Source organism: Bufo bufo, chromosome 1 (genome assembly GCF_905171765.1).
Source record: "Bufo bufo chromosome 1, aBufBuf1.1, whole genome shotgun sequence".
NCBI classification, from domain to species: domain Eukaryota; kingdom Metazoa; phylum Chordata; class Amphibia; order Anura; family Bufonidae; genus Bufo; species Bufo bufo.
The window spans coordinates 700,536,128-700,545,086 of NC_053389.1; positions in this window are offsets into that span (position 1 = coordinate 700,536,128).

Consider the following 8,959-nt stretch of genomic DNA (forward strand, 5'->3'; position numbering starts at 1 on the left):
ATATTCCGGCTTCCACCAAATATGGATTGAGGCCTGCGATACACCGGCTGCCACCAAATATTGATTAAGGGGTTTTATATACCAGATTCCAGCAAATACAAATTATTGGGTTCTATATACCTGTTTTTTTACAAAATACTGATACAGGGTATTGATATAACGGCTTCCACCAAATATTGATTGAGGCCTGCGATACACCGCCTTCCACCAAATATTGATTAAGGTTTTTTTTTTACCAGCTTCCAGGAAATACTCATTAAGGGGTTCTATATACCTGTTTCCACAAGATACTGATAGAGGGGATGGATATACCAGCTTCCACTAAATATTGATTGAGGCCTGCGATACACCTGCTTCCACAAATACAGCTCTTCTATAGGGACTTTGTCACAGGGTCATTTTCAATATGACAGGCAGAGAAAGAGGCAGGCCATTCCGCAGGGGTGGTAGGGGTCGGGCAGGTGCACCAGGCCGGAGCCTAAGTGGGAAGTTGGAGAAGTTGCGTGCAATTACATCAAAGGACGCACCAGTGTTGGTTGAGTGGCTCACTCAGCCTACCGCTTCTGCACCCTCCTCACTCTCTGCTGTGTGCACCCCCAAAGACACCCCCACCACCACCATAGCCCCTCCACTCGAGTCAGAGGAATTATTTTCCCATCCATTTCCAGACCTTACCGATGCGCAGCCATTCTTGGCATTGGATCAGGAAGAGGAGGTAGCAACGGCCGCCACCCAGCGGTCTGACGATTATATCCAGATCAGCCCAAGGACGGAGGTCCCCGCTGTTGCTGCCTACTCCAAGATCTCTAATGTCAGTGGTGGTGAAGGTGACGATGATGACGTGTCGATGGATGTCATGTGGGTGCCCACAAGAGAGGAAGAGGAGGGGAGTTCCGAGGGAGAGACAGAGCAGCAGATAGGGGGTAGAAGGAGGAGAAGCAGGCAGAACTCGCAGTGCACTGGAGGCAAAAAGCAGACTGCAAATATATCTGGAGCGAGCCATCCACCATGCATGGTCACATCTGGCGCTCCCAGGACGCTGGCACATGACTCCGCAGTCTGGGCTTTTTGTAACGTGTCAGCTGCTGACAATAGTGTTGCCATCTGCAGCCTGTGCTGTCAACTCATAAGTCGTGGTAAGTCCAACACTCACCTAGGGACAACCGCCTTAAGAAGGCATTTGGCCTCCCATCACCGAGCCCAGTGGGAGCAAGGCCGTCAGAACCCACAAAGCCACACTCCCGGTTCTCCACATCCAGCCTCTTCTCCTTCAACGCTCTCCTCCCATTTGTCCTCCACTCCACCTTCCACCGTGCCGTCATCGCTTTCATCTGGGAAAAGGCAGGTTTCCGTGACAGAAATGTTCAAATGCAAAAAGTTGATGACGCTGGATAACCCTCTTGCCCAACGGCTGAACGCTGGCTTATCAGAAATGCTAGCCCGCCAACAACTGCCATATAAACTGGTGGACTCGGAGGCCTTTAGAAAATTTGCGGCTATTGGCACACCGCAATGAAAAGTCCCCGAAAGGAAATATTTCTCCCAGAAGGGCATCCCAGAGCTATATGGTCATGTTCAGCGGCAAGTGAATGTATCTCTGGCACACAGTGTCAGTGCCAAGATACATCTGACCACAGACACGTGGTCTAGCAAACACGGGCAGGAAAGGTACATAACTTTTACTGCCCACTGGGTGAACCTTCTGACAGCTGTCAAGCATTCAACCCGTGGCACCCGTGTAGATTTGGTGTTACCGCCACGTATTGCATGCAGGCCTGGATCTTTTTCTCCTCCTCCTTCTCCATCCTCCGTCTCCTCCTCGGCTGACTCCTCCTTTTCCACTGCTACCGCCTCTTCCACTGCACCCACCAAGCTCCCCAGAACCTATTTAATGTGCCAGGTGAGACGTTGCCATGCTGTGGTGCAGCTGTTGTGCCTGGAAGCCAAGAGCCACACCATACCTGCACTCCTTTCAGCTCTGTGGTCACAGGCCGATCAGTGGCTAACCCCGCTCAATTTGACAGTTGGTAAAGTGGTGTGCAACAACAGTGCCAGTCTGCTGAGCGCGCTGAAACAGGGTAAAATGACACACGTGCTGTGCATAGCACACGTCCTGAACTTAGTCGTGCAGCGATTCGTTGCCAAATACCCCGGGGTCCAGGACGTCTTGCGGCAGGCCAGGAAAATCTCTGGACATTTCAGAGATTAGGCCATGGCTCTACTTGCCCGTCAGACGTCTGATTTGTGACTGCCCGATGCGCTGGAACTCCACCTTGTATATGCTTGATAGGCTGTTCCAGCAGAAACATGCTGTTAACGACTACCTGTACGAACTCTGCAGCAGAACAGGTTCTGGGGAGCTTGGTTTCTTTTCACCACGCGAGTGGCTGCTCATGCGTGATGCATGCAGACTTCCGCAACCATTTGATGAGATCACCAAACTGGTCAGTGACATCGTACCTTACGCCTTCATTCTGGAGCGTGCATTGCGTCGTGTCATTGATCAAGCCGTCGAGGAGCAGGAGCTGGAAAATGAGGAAGTCGCAATGCTGAATAAATTCCCAGGGAGGGCTACTCCATCTGAGACAAGTCAGCAGGAGTCTGAAGAGGAGTCAGAGGAGGATGGTGCCTGGAGGGAGTAGGAGGAGGAGGAGCAAGAAAAGTAGGCTTTAAACTTTTCTGGGATCCCTGGTGTTGTCCGTGGATAGGGGAAGGAGACCGAGGACGACATTCTCCTGGGCGATGAGCAGGAGCCAGGGCGCTCCACCGCTTCCAATTTAGTGCAAATGGGGGCTTCATTCTTCAGTGCTTGAAGAGGGACCCAAGTATAAAAAGCATAAAGGGCAAGGACCAGTACAGGGTGGCAACGTACTTAGACCCCCGGTACAAACACAATAATGGCAGACATGTTACCAGCATCACAGAGGGCTGTCAAAATGCAGCATTTCCAGGCCTTGCTTCGAGAGATGCTGCATTCTGCTGTTGCGGGCGCTAGCAGAGGAAATTCCACCCACAGAGAAACAGTTGCGGGTACCAATCCCACCGCACATGCAAGAAGATGGCGGTTTGAAGATGTGTTGGTCACTTTGGATATGAGATCATTCTTTCAGCCAACCCATCGACAGCCGCCCTCCAGATCCAGCCTCAGGGAATGCCTGGACCGACAGCTGTCCGACTACAACGGGTTAACGGTCAATGTGGATGCTCTGAGAAGCGAGGAACCCCTGGACTACTGGGTGTGGCCAGAGCTGGCACAATTTGTCATGGAACTCTTGGCTTGCCCCTCGTCGAGTGTCCTGTCCGAATGGACGTTCAGTGCAGCAGGGGGAATCGTGACCAATAAGCGCACTCGCCTAGCTCACGAAAGTGTGGACTACCTCACATTTCTAAAAATGAATGAGGCATGGATCTCGGAGGAATTCAACACCTGTTACGACCACGTTTAATTTAATTTCCTCTTACCAGCCCACACATATCCGCCACCACCCAGAACAAATAATGGTCCCTGTCTTATGTAAATACAGCGGCATAAAAGGCCTTTTTTTTTCTCCTGGGAATGCCTAATGTTTGGGGCCTCGGAGGAATTCAACACCTGTGACGACCACGTGTTATAGAATTTCAACTATTATCATTTGGTTTTTTTTCAAGAGGGGGGATTTTGTTAGCCATGTTTTTAATCCAATTTTATATCTTTTGTTCTTTTAAACATATGTATTAGACATTTATTTGTACTGGCCTTCAGTAAAATTGATATCCAATGACCATCTAATATACCTCAAGCCACCTAATCACTTGATCTTTTCTGCACGGTGAATGCATAATTTTTGGGGCCTGTAATCTAACTGGCCAACAGAAAAATTGTACCTCCAGCCACGTAATCACTTGTTCTTTTCTGTACGGTGAATGAATAATTTTTGGGGCCTGTAGTCCACTGGCCTGAAGCAAAATTGTTATCTAATGACCGTCTAATATACCTCCAGCCACATAATCACTTGATGTTTTCTGTCCAGTGAATGCCTAATGTTTGGGGCCTGTACTAGACTGGCCTGCAGAAATATTGATATCCAATAACCATCTAATATACCTCCAGCCACATAATCACTTGATCTTTTCTGTATGGTGAATGAATAATTTTTGGGGCCTGTAGTCCACTGTCCTGAAATAAAATTGTTATCTAATGACCGTCTAATATACTTCTAGCCACATAATCACTTGATGTTTTCTGTCCGGTAAATGCCTAATGTTTGGAGCCTGTACTCCCGTGGCCTAAAATAAAATTCTTCTAGGCTCCAGCAGGGCACATTTTTGAGAGTTTCCCTTTAACCACTTCAGCCCCCTTAGCTTAAACACCCTTAATGACCAGGCCACTTTTTACACTTCTGACCTACACTACTTTCACCGTTTATTGCTCGGTCATGCAACTTACCACCCAAATGAATTTTACCTCCTTTTCTTCTCATTAATAGAGCTTTCATTTGGTGGTATTTCATTGCTGCTGACATTTTTACTTTTTTTGTTATTAATTGAAATTTAGCGATTTTTTTGCAAAAAAATGACATTTTTCACTTTCAGTTGTAAAATTTTGCAAAAAAAAACGATATCCATATATAAATTTTTCTCTAAATCTATTGTTCTACATGTCTTTGATAAAAATAAAATGTTTGGGTAAAAAAAAAAAATGGTTTGGGTAAAAGTTATAGCGTTTACAAACTATGGTACAAAAATGTGAATTTCCGCTTTTTGAAGCAGCTCTGACTTTCTGAGCACCTGTCATGTTTCCTGAGGTTCTACAATGGCCAGACAGTAGAAAAACCCCACAAATGACCCCATTTCGGAAAGTAGACACCCTAAGGTATTCGCTGATGGGCAAAGTGAGTTCATAGAACTTTTTATTTTTTGTCACAAGTTAGTGGAAAATGATGATTTTTTTTTTTCTTACAAAGTCTCATATTCCACTAACTTGTGACAAAAAATAAAAACTTCCATAAACTCACTATGCCCATCACGAAATACCTTGGGGTGTCTTCTTTCCAAAATGGGGTCACTTGTGGAGTAGTTATACTGCCCTGGCATTTTAGGGGCCCAAATGCGTGCAAAGTAGTTTGAAATCAAAATCTGTAAAAAATGGCCGGTGAAATCCGAAAGGTGCTCTTTGGAATGTGGGCCCCTTTGCCCATCTAGGCTGCAAAAAAGTGTCAAACATCTGGTATTGCCGTACTCAGGAGAAGTTGGGCAATGTATTTTGGGGTGTCATTTTACATATACCCATGCTGGGCGAGAGAAATATCTTGGCAAAAGACAACTTTTCCCATTTTTTTATACAAAGTTGGCATTTGACCAAGATATTTATCTCACCCAGTATAATAAGGGGTTAATAAGTGGCGGGGGGGTTTAGTGTAGTGGTGTTTGGTGCTACATATTACTGAGCTACCTGTGTCCTCTGGTGGTCGATCCAAGCAAAAGGGACCACCAGAGGACCAGATAGCAGGTATATTAGACGCTGTTATCAAAACAGCGTCTAATATACCTGTTAGGGGTTAAAAAAAATCGCATCTCCAGCCTGCCAGCGAACGATCGCCGCTGGCAGGCTGGAGATCCACTCGCTTACCTTCGAGTGCAAAAAAGTGTCACACATCTGGTATCACCGTACTCAGGAGAAGTTGGGCAATGTGTTTTGGCGTGTCTTTTTACATATATCCATGCTGGGTGAGAGAAATATCTTGGCAAAAGACAACTTTTCCCATTTTTTTTATACAAAGTTGGCATTTGACCAAGATATTTATCTCACCCAGCATGGGTATATGTAAAATGACACCCCAAAACACATTCCCCAACTTCTCCTGAGTACGGCGATACCACATGTGTGACACTTTTTTGCAGCCTAGGTGGGCAAAGGGGCCCACATTCCAAAGAGCACCTTTAGGATTTCACAGGTCATTTTTTACAGATTTTGATTTCAAACTACTTACCACACATTAGGGCCCCAAGAATGCCAGGGCAGTATAACTACCCCACAAGTGACCCCATTTTGGAAAGAAGACACCCCAAGGTATTCCGTGAGGGGCATTGCGAGTTCCTAGAATTTTTTATTTTTTGTCACAAGTTAGTGGAAAATTATGTTTTTTTTTTCTTACAAAGTCTCATATTCCACTAACTTGTGACAAAAAATAAAAACTTCCATGAACTCACTATGCCCATCATGAAATACCTGGGGGTGTCTTCTTTCCAAAATGGGGTCACTTGTGGGGTAGTTATACTGCCCTGGCATTTTAGGGGCCCGAATGCGTGAGAAGTAGTTTGAAATCAAAATCTGTAAAAAATGGCCGGTGAAATCCGAAAGGTGCCTCTTTGGAATGTGGGCCCCATTGCCCACCTAGGCTGCAAAAAAGTGTCACACATGTGGTATCACCGTACTCAGGAGAAGTTGGGCAATGTGTTTTGGGGTGTCATTTTACATATACCCATGCTGGGTGAGATAAATATCTCGGTCAAATGCCAACTTTGTATAAAAAAATGGGAAAAGTTGTCTTTTGCCAAGATATTTCCCTCACCCAGCATGGATATATGTAAAAAGACATGCCAAAACACATTGCCCAACTTCTCCTGAGTACGGTGATACCAGATGTGTGACACTTTTTTGCAGCCTAGGTGGGCAAAGGGGCCCACATTCCAAAGAGCACTTTCGGATTTCACCGGCCATTTTTTACAGATTTTGATTTCAAACCACTTCTCACGCATTCGGGCCCCTAAAATGCCAGGGCAGTATAAATACCCCACAAGTGACCCCATTTTGGAAAGAAGACACCCCAAGGTATTTCGTGATGGGCATAGTGAGTTCATGGAAGTTTTTATTTTTTTGTCACAAGTTAGTGGAAAATGATGATTTTTTATTTATTTATTTTTAAATAAAAAATTCTAGGAACTCGCCATGCCCCTCACGGAATACCTTGGGGTGTCTTCTTTCCAAAATGGGGTCACTTGTGGGGTATTTATACTGCCCTGGCATTCTAGGGGCCCTAATGTGTGGTAAGTAGGTAAATGACCTGTGAAATCCTAAAGGTGCTCTTTGGAATGTGGGCCCCTTTGCCCACCTAGGCTGCAAAAAAGTGTCACACATGTGGTATCGCCATATTCAGGAGAAGTTGGGCAATGTGTTTTGGGGTGTCTTTTTACATATACTCATGCTGGGTGAGAGAAATATCTCGGCAAAAGACAACTTTTCCCATTTTTTATACAAAGTTGGCATTTGACCAAGATATTTATCTCACCCAGCATGGGTATACAGGGAGTGCAGAATTATTAGGCAAGTTGTATTTTTGAGGATTCATTTTATTATTGAACAACAACCATGTTCTCAATGAACCCAAAAAACTCATTAATATCAAAGCTGAATATTTTTGGAAGTAGTTTTTAGTTTGTTTTTAGTTTTAGCTATTTTAGGGGGATATCTGTGTGTGCAGGTGACTATTACTGTGCATAATTATTAGGCAACTTAACAAAAAACTAATATATACCCATTTCAATTATTTATTTTTACCAGTGAAACCAATATAACATCTCAACATTCACAAATATACATTTCTGACATTCAAAAACAAAACAAAAACAAATCAGTGACCAATATAGCCACCTTTCTTTGCAAGGACACTCAAAAGCCTGCCATCCATGGATTCTGTCAGTGTTTTGATCTGTTCACCATCAACATTGCGTGCAGCAGCAACCACAGCCTCCCAGACACTGTTCAAAGAGGTGTACTGTTTTCCCTCCTTGTAAATCTCACATTTGATGATGGACCACAGGTTCTCAATGGGGTTCAGATCAGGTGAACAAGGAGGCCATGTCATTAGATTTTCTTCTTTTATACCCTTTCTTGCCAGCCACGCTGTGGAGTACTTGGACGCGTGTGATGGAGCATTGTCCTGCATGAAAATCATGTTTTTCCTGAAGGATGCAGACTTCTTCCTGTACCACTGCTTGAAGAAGGTGTCTCCCAGAAACTGGCAGTAGGACTGGGAGTTGAGCTTGACTCCATCCTCAACCCGAAAAGGCCCCACAAGCTCATCTTTGATGATACCAGCCCAAACCAGTACTCCACCTCCACCTTGCTGGCGTCTGAGTCAGACTGGAGCTCTCTGCCCTTTACCAATCCAGCCACGGGCCCATCCATCTGGCCCATCAAGACTCACTCTCATTTCATCAGTCCATAAAACCTTAGAAAAATCAGTCTTGAGATATTTCTTGGCCCAGTCTTGACGTTTCAGCTTGTGTGTCTTGTTCAGTGGTGGTCGTCTTTCCGCCTTTCTTACCTTGGCCATGTCTCTGAGTATTGCACACCTTGTGCTTTTGGGCACTCCAGTGATGTTGCAGCTCTGAAATATGGCCAAACTGGTGGCAAGTGGCATCTTGGCAGCTGCACGCTTGACTTTTCTCAGTTCATGGGCAGTTATTTTGCGCCTTGGTTTTTCCACACGCTTCTTGCGACCCTGTTGACTATTTTGAATGAAACACTTGATTGTTCGATGATCACGCTTCAGAAGCTTTGCAATTTTAAGAGTGCTGCATCCCTCTGCAAGATATCTCACTATTTTTGACTTTTCTGAGCCTGTCAAGTCCTTCTTTTGACCCATTTTGCCAAAGGAAAGGAAGTTGCCTAATAATTATGCACACCTAATATAGGGTGTTGATGTCATTAGACCACACCCCTTCTCATTACAGAGATGCACATCACCTAATATGCTTAATTGGTAGTAGGCTTTCGAGCCTATACAGCTTGGAGTAAGACAACATGCATAAAGAGGATGATGTGGTCAAAATACTCATTTGCCTAATAATTCTGCACGCAGTGTATGTAAAATGACACCCCAAAACACATTGCCCAACTTCTCCTGAGTACGGCGATACCAGATGTGTGACACTTTTTTGCAGCCTAGATACGCAAAGGGGCCCACATTCCTTTTAT